Source organism: Heterodontus francisci, unplaced genomic scaffold, assembly GCF_036365525.1.
Source record: "Heterodontus francisci isolate sHetFra1 unplaced genomic scaffold, sHetFra1.hap1 HAP1_SCAFFOLD_97, whole genome shotgun sequence".
In the NCBI taxonomy this organism is placed as follows: Eukaryota; Metazoa; Chordata; class Chondrichthyes; order Heterodontiformes; family Heterodontidae; genus Heterodontus; species Heterodontus francisci.
The window spans coordinates 3,355,510-3,372,897 of NW_027140606.1; the positions used below are offsets into that span (position 1 = coordinate 3,355,510).

The 17,388-nt window shown below is 42.4% G+C and overlaps 1 non-coding gene across 1 annotated transcript; it reads left to right on the top strand.

Annotated features, from left to right (window-relative positions):
• Positions 1-16,009: 16,009 nt before the first annotated feature.
• On the top strand, positions 16,010-16,083 carry trnat-ugu (transfer RNA threonine (anticodon UGU)). Its single transcript has one exon. It is a non-coding gene; the product is annotated as a tRNA-Thr (tRNA).
• Positions 16,084-17,388: the final 1,305 nt, after the last annotated feature.

The following is a 17,388-nucleotide window of genomic DNA, read 5'->3' on the forward strand; positions in this document are numbered from 1 at the left end:
GTTGAAGAAGGCAGCTCACCACCACTTTCTCGATGGAATTAGGGATGGGCAATAAATGCAATAAATAAAAATAAAATCAATAAAAAATGACAATAATCACCAAAAGTAGAAAATACATATGAAAATGAAAATATAATAAAGCACAGTCAGCATGGATTTCACAAAGAAAGTCTTGATTAACCTTTTCTTTGAAGAATCAACAGCAAGAGTAATACAGCAGATGTAGAAGAGTTTAAGTTAATAAAGCCTCATCCTTTTATGTGCTGAAACCAACAAATTGTGGGTGAACAAACAAACACACTAACTGACAGAGCTGGGTGTTGTTCTTTCTAAATTACCCGAAAGCAGGGTGTTAATGAGTTAAATCTCCAGGTTTCTGCAACCAGAATAGCCATTGTCCACGATCAGTTTCACTGTTATAAATAAAGATGGAACGTTTATTGTGAATCTATAGAAACCGTCTGGTCCTGCACACTGCAGACACATCCACATCATCACCAACCAGCTCTCCTATAATTGGTGCAGTTATTTGACTTTTTCCCATTAGCACCATGGAATTAATTTTAAAAGATTTAAATTCTAAGAAGTTTTGTTAATATTCAGCCCTTGAGAAGAAACCATTCCCTGGCCACAGTGGAGAAAGCATTGAATATAAAACTGTAGACTACCAGGTAACACAGTGAAAGCTTATCAGCTAATCTATAATTGCTTAGTTTTCTTATTTTTGCTCTTGCTATTTGGTTTTTCATCCTTTTCAGTTCCTGACTCCGGATATTATTGTGATTAAATGTGAAACGATGCACTGTGTCTCAGCCCCGGTATATTGGCTCTTTCTCTGTACAGTGCTGTATACACTCAGATACTGACAGTATCTCTCCCTCCCTCAACTTTCCAGCCCTGACGGTGCAGAAAGTGCTGCTCAAAGTTACACATTCTGACTGTTTGCAGTTGATTAGTGAGAGATTATTAACGTATCCTGCTGCAGCGCTGCCTCGGTTAATAACAGCAGATCGAAGTCACATTTCAGATACAGAAACAGACGCATCAATTATTCACTCTTTCCCAGAGTGAGTGAGGCCGGGACAAGCAGCAACATTCCGGCCCCACAATTACCCAGCACCAGCAGAAAGCAGTGAATACAGATTCAATCAGTGGGTTAATGTCCATTACAGGGATGCAAGATTCCACGGCCCAGGACAAACATCCCCATACACCGAGAACAAGCTCAGGAAAACCCGGGGGAGTTAATATCCCAATCACTGAGCATTCCAGTAACATTGAATAAGTTCCAGAACTGAGTGAACCTTTCAAAGTACGGAAGTGATGACGAGGTCAAAAAGGTCTGAACAGTTGAGGTGACTGAGCGGTTTCAGCTTCTCTGTTCAGGTTGCAGCTTTCACTGGAGGCATGTGTTTCAATCCCACTTCTGACAACTTGATTTTCAGTTACTTTGCAGAGCTTCCTTGAAGGTTTGAGGTAGAGTAAATACTGAGGAACTGTTTCTAACTGCTGAACAGTCCATAACGTAAGTTACAGATTTAAGGTGACCAGAAGGAACATGAGGAAAAATTCCTTTCTGCAACGTGTGGGTAGGATTTCAGTTATGTGGATAGATTGGAGAAGCTGGGGTTGTTCTCCTTAGAGAGGAGATTTGATAGAGGTGTTCACAATCATGAGGGGTCGTGACAGACCTGATAGAGAGAAACTGTTCGTAGAAGGATTGAGACTCAGGTCAAAGCTGTGGCTCAGTCGGTCACACTCAGCTCGAAATCACAAGCTTCTGGGTTCAGATTTCACAGCTGACACTCCAGTACAGCACTGAGGGTGTTGAAGGTGCTGCCTTTCAGCTGTGATGTTAAACCAAGACCTGGTCTGCATGTTTGGGTGAATGTAAAAGATCCCATGCTGCAATTTCAAACAAGTGAAGAGCAATTCTCCCTGGTGTTGTGATCAATATTTGCCCCTCAATCAGATCAGTTGGTCATTATCACATTGCTGTTTTTGGGTATTAGCTGCTGCATTTCTGACATTACAACAGTGATTACACTTCAAAAGTATTTCATTGTTTACAAAGTGCTTTGATATATCCAGTGGTCTTGAAAGGTGCTATATAAATGCAAGTCTTTTCTTTCTTTATCACAACACATTACTGTGTAAAAAATGGTTCTTCATGTCACCTCTGGTTCTTCTGCCAATCACCTGATATCTGTGTCCTCTGCTTACTGACCCTTTTACCACTGGAAACAGTTTCGCCTTATTTAAAATGATTTTGAAGAAATGTGTCAAATCTCTTCTGAGCTTTCTCTGCTGCAAGGAGAAAAACCCCAGCTTCTCCAATCTCTCCACATAACTGAAATCCCTCACCCTGCTACCATTGTGGCAAATCTCGTTTTTATTCTTTCATGGGATGTGGGCATTGCTGGCAAAGCCAGCATTTATTGCCCATCCCTAATTGCCGTTGGGAAGGTGGTGGTGAGCTGCCTTTTTGAGCCATCGCAATACCTGCTGTTAGGAAGGGAGTTCCAGGATGTTGATCCAGTGACAGTGAGGGAATCATGATATAGTTCCAAGACAGGATGGTGTGTAGCTTGGAGGGGAACTTGCAGATGGTGGTGTTGCCATTCATCCAATGTCCTTCTAGGTGGTCGAGGTCGTGGTGGATGGAGTGCTGATCAAGTGAGCTGCTTTGTCCTGGATGGTGTTGAGCTTCTTTGGTGTTGTTGGAGCTGCACTCATCCAGGCAAGTGAGGAGCCTTTCATCACACTCCTGATTTGTGTCTTGGAGATGGTGGACAGGAGGTGAGTGATTCACAGTAGAATTCCCAGCCTCTGACCTGCTCTTGAAGCTATGGTATTTATATGGCTGTTCCAATTCAGTTTCTGTTCATTGGCAACCCCCAGGATGTTGATAGTGAGGGATTCAGCAATGATAATGCCATTGAATGTCAAGGGGAGATAGTTAGATTCTCTCTTGTTGGAGATGTTAATTTTGGGAATTGATAGGAAGCTGCTTCATGCTTGGTGGAACAAACGCCCGCCCTTGGGGTGGAGCCAACAGCTGCATCCGTCCAATAACAGACAGAGTGGAAGTACTGTATCAGGCCTTGTTAGTTCAGTTGGTAGAGAATGAGACTTTTAATCCCAGGGTCTTCGATTTGAGACCCTTGTTGTGTGGTTGTTCTTCCCTTTTTCAGACTTCGTTAGCAGAGAGTTCAAGGAGTGTCTCTGGTCCATTTCCCACACATCTGCCCTCCCCTCTTCCCATCCCTCCCAGAAACGCCACGGGTTTCCCCTTGTCCTTACTTTCCACCCCACCTGCCTCCACATCCAAAGGATTATCCTCCGCCATTTCCACCACCTCCAGCGTGATGCCACCACCAAATGCATCTTCCCCTCCCCTGTCAGCATTCCGAAAGGATTGTTCCCTCTGCAACACTCTGGCCCACTCCTCCATTATCCCCAATACCTCGTCCCCTTCCCACGGCACCTTCCCATTCAATCGCAGGAAGTGTAATAGCTTCCCTTTTACCTCCTCTCTCCTCACTATCCAAGGCCCCAAACACACCTTTCAGGTAAAGCAGCGATTTACTTGTACTTCTTTCAATTTAGTGTACTGTATTTTCTGTTCCCAATGCGGTCTTCTCTAAATTGGGGAGACCAAACGCAGATTAGCTGACCGCTTTGTGGAGCACCTCCACTCAGTCTGAAAGCATGACCCTGAGCTTCTGGTTGCTTGCCATTTCAACACTTCCCCCTGCTCTCATGTCAACATTTCTGTCTTTGGCCTGCTCCAGTGTTCCAGTGAACATCAACGCAAGCTCGAGGAACAGCACCTGATCTTTCGATTCGTCACTCTACAGCCTTGTGGACTGAACCTTGAGTTCAATAACTTCAGAACATGACTGGTGTCAGGCAAACCGCCCCACCCCACCTGCCAAGACTGAGGCACACATGATTTTTGCCACATGAACATTAAAACTTGAAATTGCAAGCGCCTGACTGGAAAGAAATTTGCATAGTAACAAACAGTATTGAAACAAAGGGACGCAGTCTTTTGCTTCCCCAATACACAGCAGAAGTGGTCAGACCAGTTTTCGTCACATGACTAGTTGGCTGTTGGTTTTTTGAACTTGCCACAGATTTGAACTCAGAACACCATGTGCTCCCAGATGGGACAGACCCTCTCCAGTCCTGCCTGCCTCCATCTCTTTCCCACAGAACTGAACCTTGTGAAAACATGTGAATCTCAAAGAGAGAAAAGTCTCCAACATGTACAAGGTTTAAGTAGAATACTGGGCCCTACGAAATGCAAGAATTACCTACAAAAGTGCTATACCGTGAGATCGAAGCACAGTAACAAGATATTACCTCAAACTGTTCCACTTTATCTTTTATTTTTTCCGTCCCTAGCTGCATCTGTATATCACGTGTGCATGCTAGCATGGGTACATCGTATATCTGTAGGCATGAACCGTATTAAAGTTTAAGCAAGTTTAATAAGTTTCAAACAAAAACAAGAAATGCTGGATTCACTCAGCAGGTCTGGCAGCATCTGTGGAAAGAGAAGCAGAGTTAACGTTTCGGGTCAGTGACCCTTCTTCGGAAAAGTTTCACTTTTCTTCTTTAAACCAAAGAAAGCCTGTTTGTGTTCATTTCTTTGCATTATAATTGGAAAGCTGTGAACAAGGATTCACAAAAGGGGGAGCACAAAACACAGTGTGTTTAAAACCATGTGCCTGTTTTTCATGTAGTCAGAGCTGCTCATTAAACTGCTATTAACACTCTCTCTGGACAAATGCTTTGTCTTTGACCACAAGCATTAACGGACTCTTTGCCTTTGTCCCAGGACAACTTTGTTATTTAATCTTTCCTGCCCTCTGCCCTATCAAACACCTTCCCCTTTGTTCTCTCCCCCAGGCCCCTCTCCTTCACTTGTTTAAAACCTAATTCTTTTCTAACCTTTGGCAGTTCTGATGAAAGGTCACAGACTTGAAACTTTAACTCTGTTTCTCTCTCCACAGATGCTGCCAGACCTGCTGAGTATTTCCAGCACCTTTGTTTTTATTTCAGATTTCCAGCATATGCAGTATCTTGCTTTTACTATATCAGAAAGTCTCTCCTTGATTCAGGACTCTTACATCTCTCCAGCGTCTCGCTGCTAAAGATTGAACTTTATCTCATTTCACTCTCAGCTCTGGGTCAGTGTGGATCAGTGGGACTCCTGGCTGTCTCCCGCTTCACATTCCATCAGTGCTGAGCAAACAATTGGAAATATTACTCATGTTGTGTTCTGTAAATTTTGACAAACACTTGAATGTAAATATTGTCTTCCAAAGCAATGAGCGAAGGCTGGTTTTAGTGTGTGGCTGAAATAGATCAGCTGGATTTGGATTGCACTAAAAATCACAGTTCTTGGTTCAATCCCAGGTTTTGGCACTTTCAACCTCTCCTGTGTCTTTTTCTTTGGCTCCAATTGTCAAGCTGCATGATTTACTCTGAAATTAGCACCAGAGAATCAAGGCACCAGCGAGCATGAGGAGCTGAAATTAGCACAGATCAAATCCACTTAATATTTCTGACTGAAGATGGTTGCAAATGCTTCAGTTTTGCCTTTTGCACTGACGTGCTCGGCTCCACCATCATTGAGGATGTGGATGTTTTTGGAGCCTCCTCATCTTGTTAGTTATTAAATTATCCACCACCATTCACGAATGGATGTGGCAGGACTGTGGAGCTGTGATCTGATCCTGAGGGAGATATCCATGCGTGGAGTGGCAGGATGTATGGAGAGTGATCCTGAAGAGGGTGTCCGAGCCTGGAGTGGAAGCTTTCTGTGGAGGTGCAGGAGTAGGCCATTCGGCCCCAGTGTTTTATAAAGGTTTAGTATAACTTATTTGCTTTTACTCTATGCCTCTATGAATAAAGCCAAGTGTCCTGTTTGCTTTTAGCAACATTTTCAAACCTTCTAAGATTGGTGCACATTGTCTCATTCTTCCTCCCAAACTTTATCACTTTACACTTCTCTGTGTAAAATTTTATCTGCCATGTGAAAGCCCATTTTGACAGTTTCTTTATCTTCTCCTGAAGTGTGTTACTGTCACTGGCATAAGACGAAATTCCCCAGCATTCTTTGATGCAATCTCCATGGAGAGAGCAATCTTACACGCCAGCTGAAATGTAGGATTTTGCGTGTTTAGTATCTTTTCTCATCCACCAATATAAGCACAAATCTGTCTCGTAATGTACGGTCTAAGAATGTGCCAAAGTTGCAATGTAGTGATAAATTCTTCAGTTCCACAATGTACTCACCAACTATTTCACTACTTTTCTGCTTTCTGGTTCCAAATTTCTAGCTTGCCGTGATCTCTAGTGGCTTAGGGTTAAAATGTTCCTACAACTTGGTGATGATTGGTTTGAATTCACATCTTTTGCCTTGATGGGAGCAGGAAGATTTGTTAGCATGTCATACACTTCCAGGATAATTTCCATTCGCAAAATTACTTTCTTGCCCTCAAGAATTGCCTTATTCTGAGTCTCGACCTCTTCACTTTCACCTTCAAGTTCCAAAATGTTATTAGCTCTGAAAAACATGTCCATTCTTTCAATATATGAACTGAATGGTTCTCGAGCCCTCTCATAAGTTCCTCGCCTTCTGATGTATCCCTTGGGTGCAGCCATATTGTCCCAAATAATCACTTTGAATCTGATGCACACTAAGACCCTGCGGTAAAGGCCTGCTCGTTTATGAAATTGAAACCCGACCCGGTCCGACCTGACCACATCCAACCTGAACCTGACCCGAGCCCGAGTCCTTTGATTTTTTTCCCGCACCCGACCCGACCCGACCCGACCCGACTACCATAATAAAGTTAATTATATCAAACATACCTTGTCCAAATGTTGTGATCCTCCATTCCGAAAGCTGGCTATTCCTGCGGAATCATGCAGAAGTTCCCTCCCTGAGCAAGGCAGCACTGTGTCCGCCTCCAGCCCAACCCGTCACGAACCCGAATGACGGACACGGAAGAGAGACCCGACCCGAACCTGACACATGTCATCCGGTCTGGTCGGAGTCGGGTCGGGTAGCCATGCTTTACCCTGGGGCATCTCATTCAACTGAGGAGACAGTCTGTCGCACAGGCTTCACACAATCCACTTAAAATCTCCACCATCTGAGCAGGTAGGTCACCAGGAGCTAGCTGTTCTTGTTCACTGCAGTCCCTGCTGCTGTTTGCTGCCTATATTTACAGACTTTTATCTCATTCTCAGCACCATTTTCTCCAATATATTCAGGGGGCATCAGCAGCGAAAATGGAGACCAAATGCGACAAGTGCAAGGAAATGTTTATTTGCAATATTACATCATAAACATAATATACAAAAACATGACATGTGTGAAACACGTCCCGATCAAGATGTGTCTGAATAAATGGATCCCCTCACAATAAACACTGTCACCTTTCAATGTTTAGCGGATGAATGTGAGGGCCAGATGTGTGTGATTCCCACAGGAATGTGTTTGTTCAAAGTTCAGGAAAAGATGGAGATATGAATAATTTACAGGGAAATCTTTGAAGCATATCTCCATGTCTCTCACTCACAAAGATCTGCAAACTTGTGGATTCAGAAAGAACCCAGAGACAGATAGTCCTGCAATAACCTGTAACTCCAGGAAAGGATGTGTTTGAGATTTTGCCCTGTAGCTTAGTTGGTTAAAGCCTCTGTCTAATAAACAGCAGAACCTAACTTCAGACCCCAACAAAGCCTCACTGCAGTGAAGAAACGGAAAGTTATGATTTAAAGATTACTCTGTCAATCATTCACCACTCTGTCTTCCCCTGAACTTTGAGTTCAAATTTGTTTGTGAAGTTGAGTGACACGTTAAGACAGCACAGTCTTTGTCTTTGTGAAAGAAGTGATTTGGGAATGGCTGTTTGAAACTGTCCCTCCTTGCACAGAAATTCAGTGCAAATACTCAAATCACCCACAATTTCCACGAGAGAAATTTGTTCACAATTGCATTTGAAGTGAAACCGCCTCAACATTAATCTCACTGAAGCAGAGTGTGACCATGTTGTATGTTTCAGAGTGTTGGTGCCATTATGTGTCGCTTTTAACCGAGACTGGGACACAACGCAAGGTTGATCCAAGGTTGGAATATATTATCATTCAGGAGCAAGAAAAATCAAAAGGAACCGAATAAGAAAACCCAGTCTCCAGATTTGAGAATCTGTAGATCCGCTTTGGGAAAGTGAATCAGAGCAGAATGAAGGGTGAACTGTCCAGAAGAGATGAAGACACAGCTCAGTCAACACGTTCCCCTGGTTTATGATGCTGGAACATTCCTCTCACAGAAATGATTCAACCCAATGACAAACATTCTTACAGCTGATAATTTATGCTAATGATTGAAGGACTTTCTCATGTGGTTACCTAGTGGTAAGAAGATATTAAACTTAGTTTCAATCAATCCAGCTGCGATGAATTTTGAATTTTTCTGCCTTTTATAAACATTATTTGAAGGGTCTCAGTGACAATGTTCAGTGTTGATGAGAGTGGGGTCTGGGTGAGCAACTGCTGAGCGTGACAGGGTCAGGACTGGATGCAGGAAGTGCTCTGACAGTCTCTCTCTCTCTCTCTCTCTCTGATGGTTTGAGTTGGTTCACAACTGGCAGCTGTTGGTGTTTCGATAAATGAAGGAAGTTCCCTCTAACCATTTTTTTTAATTCACAGTGTAGTATAAGGATGTAAAGGGTTAATGCTGAAGACAGTGGGATCAACCTCTCCCACTGTCAGAGTGATGATGTAACAGTCACATGGGATGAGGTTTGGGAGAAGAGAGAGCAGCACCAAGGATGCTCGCTGAGGAGGCTTGATGAGTGTGTATATAGTATTGTGTAAATTAGAAAAGAGTTCTTAGTTCTTTCAGCAGGAAATGTGTCCAGATAATATCAAGAAACTCACAATTTTATTATTCAGGAGTCGGAACACAGATATTAATTCCAAGTTACAGTTCTGGGTTCATTTAACAACAAAAATAGAGTATAATATTACTCACTGATTGAAATCCCCCAGTGAGGAGACAGTTAAACAGTTGGGACATCCTTCCATCCAAGGTTTTGGCAGCATTTGCAACTTTTGCAACTTTTGTTTATCCAGCTTTGATGGACGAGTGAAAAAACTGAACAATTCCATTCTTCCTTCTTCCCTTCTTTCCATCAGTTTCTCTTTTCTGTCCCAGATCAATATAATGATGAGAATCCCAATTTAATCTGCTGTTTCTGCTGCTTTATCCATTCCAATCAAAATTCAACATTCCAATCAAATCTATTTGTTATTCCACAGTGTCTCTCCATGTGTTTTATTCTGTTGTAATCTCTCACAGTCTGTTTGATGATCAATGTTACATCTCACTCTCTGTTCTGGTGAAGATCAGAAGCAGTGATATCTGTTTACACCGCCTGACAAGTCGGCTGAGGCTGTGCCTCGCTGATCACGTGGAGTTGAAGCAATTCTTCCAGTCAGTTAGTTCAGTTGTCATTTCATGAGAAATTCGAAGTCGTCATGACTTCGTCAGTGACCTAATGGTTCAGGTGTCTGAGTGATGTTAATCATGCTGTGATCAAATGATTGTATGTTCCAGTCTTTCCGTGGTGGGTTTTCACACTGAGTAGAAACGTGTTGGACATGGTCTGGAAATGTTTCACACCGCTCCATTCCCAACAGGCCATGACCTGATGTGATGGAAATTTCATTTACTTACAGAAGCTACATTTCCATCATTACACAGCTGGCTGCACAGTCAGGATCTGTGTGAAGGTGACGGTTGTGCTTCTATTACTTGCCAGATGCCGTGGTGGCTGAGAGGTTCAGGCGATGGACTACTAAACCATTGTGCTGTGCACGCGTGGGTTTGAATCCCATCCTTGTCGTTAGTTTATCAAATTCCTGTTGCATTCTTGTTTACAGCTTCAATGTAAAGTCGGCCTGGAAACCTGTTCTTGTCAGTATCTTGACGGTGGTTCCAGAATTGTTTATACTTTATTAAAATTGAGACAGACAATTGGAATTCTTCACCCAAATTGGACTGGAATGAAGATCAAATAGGGATCACGAAACGGAGCAGGATTTTCCCTCCCCTCCTTCCTTCCTTCCATCTTTACTTTCTCTGGATTTACACCAAGTGAACGACTAACGGGAAAAGCAAATGGCGACGGAGCAGAAGCAGAACATTATCCTTTGGCAAGAAATTTATTTTCAAATCTTCTTGATAGATTAAGTGAGTGAGCAATGTTTTGGCAGATGGAGTTTAAAATGAGGGGTCATCTAGTACCTACGAAAGATAGATCAGAGTGTTTTTTGTTAAGTGGTGAGATGATAGAAACTGCGGAGGCGCAGAGACCCGAGTTCTGAATCACTAAAAGCTAGTGGACTGGTAGAAACATAATGTGAAAAGTGAATGGAATATGAAGATTGGAACTCATGTTGCAGTTATATAAAGCTCTGTGCTCCTGAAGTAAATGTCCAAGCCCAGATTGTGGGGAATCTGTGGAGAGTGATTTGTTTTTTATTCATTAATGGGCGCGAGTATCGCTGATTAGTCTAGCATTTATTACCCATTCCTATTGCCGTTGAGAATGTGGTGGTGAGCTGCCTTTTTGAACTGCTACAGTCCATATGGTGTAGGAACACCCACAGTGCTATTGGGGAGGGAGTTCCAGGATTGTGACCCAACAACAGTGAAGAAATGGCGATATAGTTCCATGTCAGGATGGTGAGTGACTTAGAGGGGAACCTGCAGATGGCGAGTTCCCATGCATCTGCTGCCCTTGTCCTTCGAGGTGGTAGTGGTCACGGGTTTGGAAGGTGCTGTTGAAGGATACTTGGCGAGATACTGCAGTGCATATGGAGATGGTACACACTGCAGCCACTGTGTACTGGTAGTGGAGGAAGTGAATGTTTAAGGTGGTGGGTTAGGTGCTGATCAAGTGGGCTGCTTTCTCCTGGATGGTGTTGAGCTTCTTGAGTGTTGTTGAGTGGGATGTATTACATCCCACTCCTGACTTGTGCCTTGTACATGGTGGACAGGATTTGAGGTGTCAGGAGGCAAGATACTTGCTGCAGAATTCCTAATCTCTGACCTGCACTTATAGCTGCAGCATAGGTGTGACTGGTCCAGTTTAGTTTCTGGTCAATGGTAACCCCCAAGATGTTGATGGTGGGTTCAGTGATGATTATGCTGCTGAATATCAAAAGGTGGATGGTTTGATTCTCTCTCAATCGAGATGTTCACTGCTTAGCACTTGTGTGGCCAGAAGGTTGCTTGTCACTTATCAGCTCAAGCCTGAAGTTTGTACAGGTCTCGCTGCTTGTGGGCACAGACTGCTTCAGTATCTGAGGAGTTGTGAGTCATCAGCGAACATTCCCACTTCTGACTTATGTTGAAGGGAAATTGAGCAATGAAACAGCTGAGGATGTTTGGGCTGAGGACACTACCCTGAGAAACTCCTGAGGCAATGTCCTGGGCTGAGATGATTGGCCTCCACTAACCACAACCATCTTGCTTTGTGCGAGGTATGACTCCACCAAGTGGAGAGTTTTCCCCCTGATTCTCATTGACTTCAATTTTGCTCGGGATCCTTGATGCCACACTCACTCAAGGGTAATCACTCTCACCTCTCCTCTAGAACTCCACTCTTTTGTGTCTGTTTGAACCAAGCTGCAATAAAAAATAAGAACAGAAGAAATATTAGCAGTAGTAGGCCATTTGGCCCCTCGAGCCTGCTCCACCATTCAATAGGATCATGGCTGACCTGATCATGGCCTCAACCCCACTTTGTTGCCTGCCCCCCATAACCCTTGACTTCCTTGTGGATAGTAATCTGTCAAACTCAGTCTTGAAGACATGCAATGACCCAGCCTCCAGTACTCTCTGTGGTAGAGAATTCCAAAGATTAATGACTCTCTGAGAGAAGAAATTCCTCCTCATTTCCTTCTGAAATGGAAGACCATTATTCTGAAACTGTGTCCCCTAGTTCTAAATTCCACCATGAAGGGAAACATCCTCTCAGCATCCACCCTGTCAAGCCCCCTCAAAATCTTATATGTCTCAATACGATCACCTATCATTTTTCTTAACTCCAATGAGTATAGGTCCAACCTGATCAACTCTCCATATAAGACAACCACTTCATCACAGGCATCAATCCAGTGAATCTTCTCTGAGCTGCCTCCAATGCAAGTATATCCCTCCTTAAATAAGGAGACCAAAACTGTACACAGTACTCCAGGTGTGTATTCACCAACACCCTGTGCATTTGCAGCAAGACTTCTCTACTTTTATACTCCATCCCCCTTGAAATAAAGGGCAACATTCCATTTGCCTTCCTAATTATTTGCTGTACCTGCATGGTAACTTTTTGTGATTCATGTACGAGGACACCCAGATCCTTCTATACCGCAGCATTCTGTCGTCTCTCGCAATTTAAATAATATTTTGCTTTTCCATTCTTCTTACCAAAGTGGATAACCTCACATTTTCCCACATTATACTCTACCTGCCAAGTATTTGCCTGGAGTCGAGGAACCCTGGCAGAACCTAAACTGAGCATTGATGAGCAGATTATTGCTAAGTGTCTGGTGCTTGATAGCACTGTTGATGACATCTTCCATCACTTTGCTGATGATTGATAGGAGACTGATGGGGTGGTAATTGGTCAGATTGGATTTGTCCTGCCTTTTTTTTATGGAGTGGGCACACTTGGGCAATTTTCCACATTGTTGGGTAAATGCCTGTGTTGTAGCTCAACTGGAACAGTGTGGCTGAGAGCGCAGCTAGTTCTGGAGCACAAGTCTTCAGTACTAGAGCCGGGATGTTGTTAGGGCCTATTGTCATTGCTGTATCGAGTGACTTCAGTTGTTTCTTGCCATCATGTGGAGTGAATCAAATTGGCTGAAGACTGGAAACTGTGATGCTGGGGACCTCAGGAGGCCGAGATGAATCATCCACTTAGCAATTTCTGATGGAAGATGGTTTTAAATGATTCAGCTTTGGGTCCACCATCATTGAGGATGGGGATTTTTTGGAGCCTCCTCATCTGGTTAGTTATTTAATTGTCCACCATCATTCATGACTGGATGTGGCAGGACTAAGGACCGATGATCTGATCATGAGGGAGATATCCATGCGTGGAGTGGTGGGATCTATGGAAAGTGATCCTGAAGAGGGTGTCCGAGCCTGGAGTGGCGGGATCTGTGGAGAGTGATCCTGACGAGAGTGTGCAAACCTGGGATGGAAGCTTTCTGTGGAGGTACAGGAGTAGGCCATTCAGACCCAGTATTTTATAAAGGTTTATCATAACTTATTTGCTTTTACTATATGTCTCTGTTAATAAAGCCAAGTGTCCTGTTTGCTCTTTGAAGCCTTTTCAAACCTTCTAAGATTGGTGTACATTGTCTCTCTGTTCCGGCACCCACTTTAGAATTGTAACATTTCATTTATATGGCCTCTCCTTATTCTTCCTCCCAAATTGTATCTCTTCACAATTCTCTGTGTAAATTTTATCTGCCATGTGAAAGTGCATTTTACCAGTTTTTTTAAGTTCCCCTGAAGTGTGTTACAATCACTGGCACAGGATGAAATTCTCGAGCATTCTTTGATGCAATCTCCATGGAAAGAGCAATCTTACATGCGAGCTCGAATGTGAGATTTTGTGTGTTTAGTATCTTTTCTCATCCACCAATATAAACACAAATCTGTCTCATAATGCACGGTCTAAGAATATGCCAAAGTTGCAATGTAGTGATAAATTCTTCATGCCACAATGTACTCACCAACTGTTTCACTACTTTTCTGATTTCTGCTTCCAAATTTCTAGCTTGCCGTGATCTCTAGTGGCTTCAGGTTGAAATGTTCCTCCAACTTGGTGATGATTGTTTTGAATGGCACATCTTTTGCCTTGATGGGAGCAGGAAGCTTTGTTAGCTGGTCATACACTTCCAGGCTAATTTCCATTGGCAAAATAGCTTTCTTGCCCTCAAGAATTGCCTTGACCTCTGCACTTTCACCTTCAAATTCCAAAATGTTATTAGTTCTGAAAAACATGTCCATTCTTTCAATATATGAACTGAATGGTTCTCAAGCCCTCTCATAAGTTCCTCACCTTCCGATGTATCCCATATGTGTGCAGCCATATTGTCCCAAATAAGCAATTTGAATCAGATGCACAGGAAGACCCTGCGGTATCTCATTCAACTGAAGAGACATTCTGTGGCCCAGGCTTCACACAATCCACCTAAAATCTCAACCATCCGAGCAGGTAGGTCACCAGGAGCTAGCTGATCCTGTTCACTGCAGTCCCTGCTGCTGTTTGCTGCCTATATTTACGGACTTTTATCTCATCCTCATCACCATTTTCTCCAATATATTCAGGGGGCATCAGCAGAGAAAATATACACCAAGCGTGGCAAGTGCAAGGAATTGTTTATTTGCGTCATTATGTCATGCACATAATATACAAATACATTACCTGTGTGAATCATTTCTTGAGCACTTTTATACCAGATGTGTCTGAATAAATGGAACCCCGTCACAATAAACACTGTCACCTTTCAATGTTTAACGGAGAGGTTTGATGGCCTGATGTGTGTGATTCCCACATTAATGTGTTTCTACAAAGTTCGGAGAAAGACGGAGATATGAATACTTTGCAGGGAAATCTTTAAGCATATCTCCATGTTTCTCACTGACAAAGTTCTGCAAACACATGGATTCAGAAAGAACCTGAGTGCAAAATCAACAAAAATAAACACAGCCAGAGAGACTTGCAATAACCTGTAGCTCAGGGAAAGTACATGATGTTATGGAAGTGATTTTGATTTTTTTTTTGTGAAATTTGTTTTGAGGAATTCATCGTCAAACTTAATAAATGTCAGACCAGTTCTTTTTCAAGAGGGTACTGAAAGTATTAATTTGGCAACTATGTTTACTGGTCGTCACATGACTCAAGTTGAATGTAGAACAGAAACCCTGGTAACACGGGGAAATGTGGACAGAGAAGTCAGTTGCGCCTCTTGATTGGACAAACCCGGCAGCAGCACACTCACCGAAGAGGGCAGAACAATCACAAGCTTTTATTTGTAGCAGTCATTGTGTTTTACCTTCTGGAGTGAGCAGCTGATAAAGTTAGCCTGAAGAAGTGACAATGAAGGAGAGAAGATCACAACCCACGTTGTTTTGCAGCAAATCTTTAAAAGACCCTGAGAACTTCACTTCAATTCATCTCTTCTCCTGTCTTTGAAGAAAGCCTGCTAAAATTAATTTTCAACACTGCCTCTAAAAAACTGTTCTAAAAGACCCTAGTGACCTGTCTACGCACACTCAGAAGTTAGACTGTATGCCAGTTTTGGAACAACATATCTCATCTGCTGTTTTCTTCAGGAATGAACAAGTAATCAGCCCAAGTGTTGTTTTTGTCTTTAACAGAACTCAGAATTGTAAAAAATAATTCTTTTTTTTTCAGTTAACCGGTGTATGTATGTGTGCATGTGTGGGGCTGTGGGAAGAAAGGGGCTTTCAATGTTGGTTAAGGTAAAAAGGGAACTTTTAAAATTTCTACCTGTGTATTTATGCTTTATTTCATGACTAGTTAAAACTTGTTCTGTAATAAACTGATAATTTTGCTGTTCATTAAAGAAACATGGTCAGTGTCTTCTATTCTGGGAAGAATAGAGTAAATGATTGACTGTTTCAGGAAGTGGGAAAAGTTAAAATATATGTTGTGACCTGTGGAGAAGTGGGATGAGAATATATAGAAGGGTCTGAAGAAGGGTCATTGACCTGAAACGTTAACTCTGCTTCTCTCTGCACAGATGCTGCCAGACCTGATGAGTATTTCCAGCATTTCTTGTTTTTATTTGAGATTTCCTGCATCTGCTGTATTTTGCTTTGATATTGTTATTATATGAGAATAAATAGTGCACTCCTCTGATTTTAACTTTAGCATCATCTGGCTCTGTAGCTTAGTTGGTTAAAGCACCTGTCTTGTAAATAGAAGATCCTGGGTTCAATTCCCAGTAGAGCCTTGCTTCACATTTGTGATGTCGAAGTTACCTTATCAATCGCTTCCATCTGTGTCCACTGAACTTTAAGTGAGAATTCAAATTACATGATGAATTTTCATCACAGCCTTGTGAAGGATGTGAGTTTGGAATGGCTGTTCCTCCTTATACAGAAATTCAGTCCTGATATTTCAAAGGCAACTTCTTTGATACAAATTTGTTCACAGTTGCATTCAACCTGTAAAACAGCTCGACATTAATGTCACTGAAGGAAAGTGTGACTGCGTTGTATGTGTTGCTTGTGACTGAGATTGGGACATGACGCAAGTGGGAGGGTTGATCTGAGGTTTGGAATATTTGTCAGTCAGCAACAAGAAAAATCAAAGGAACCAAATAAGAAAACCTATGTCTCATGTGGTTACCGAGAAACGGTCAGAATATATTAAACTTTGTTCTGTTCAATAAAGCTGTGCGAACTTTGACCTTTCCAGCCTTTTATAAACAGTATTTGAAGTGTCTCGGTAACAATGTTCAGTGTTGATGAGAGTGGGGTCTGGGTGAGCATCTGCTGAGTGTGACAGGGTCAGGACTGGATGCAGGAAGTTCTCTGACAGTCTCTCTCTCTCTCGCTGATGGGTTTGAGTTGATTTTCAACTGGCAGCTATTCGTGTTTCGATAAATCAAGTTCCCTCCACCCATTTTTTTGGACAGACAGTGTAGTATAAGGATGTAAAGGGTTAATGCTGAAGACATTGGGATCAATCACTCCCACTGTCAGAGTGATGATGTAACAGTCACAGGAGATGAGGTTTGGGAGGAGAGAGCAGCACCAAGGATGCTAGCTTAGGAGGCTTGATGAATGTGTATATAGTATTGTGTAAATTAGAAAAGAGTTCTTAGTTCTTTCAGCAGGAAATGTGTCCCGAAAATATCGAGAAACTCACAATTTTATTACTCAGGAGTCGGAACACAGATATTAATTCCAAGTGACAGTTCTGGGTTCATTTAACAAAGAAAGGTACAGAATAATATTACTCACTGATTGAAATCCCCCAGTGAGGAGACAGTTAAACAGGTGATCTGTTGGGGCATCCTTCGATCCAAAGTTTCAGCAGCATTTAATCTCCCTTTTTGGTGAAATTCTCTGTTATTTGCAACTTTTTTTTTTATCCAGCTTTGATGGGCAAGTGAAAAAACTGAAAAAACTGAACAGTTCCATCCTTTCTTTTCTTCCTTCTTCCCTTCTTTCCATCAGTTTCTCTTTTCTGTCCCAGATCAATATAATGATGAGAATCCCAATTTAATCTGCTGTTTCTGGTGTTTTATCCA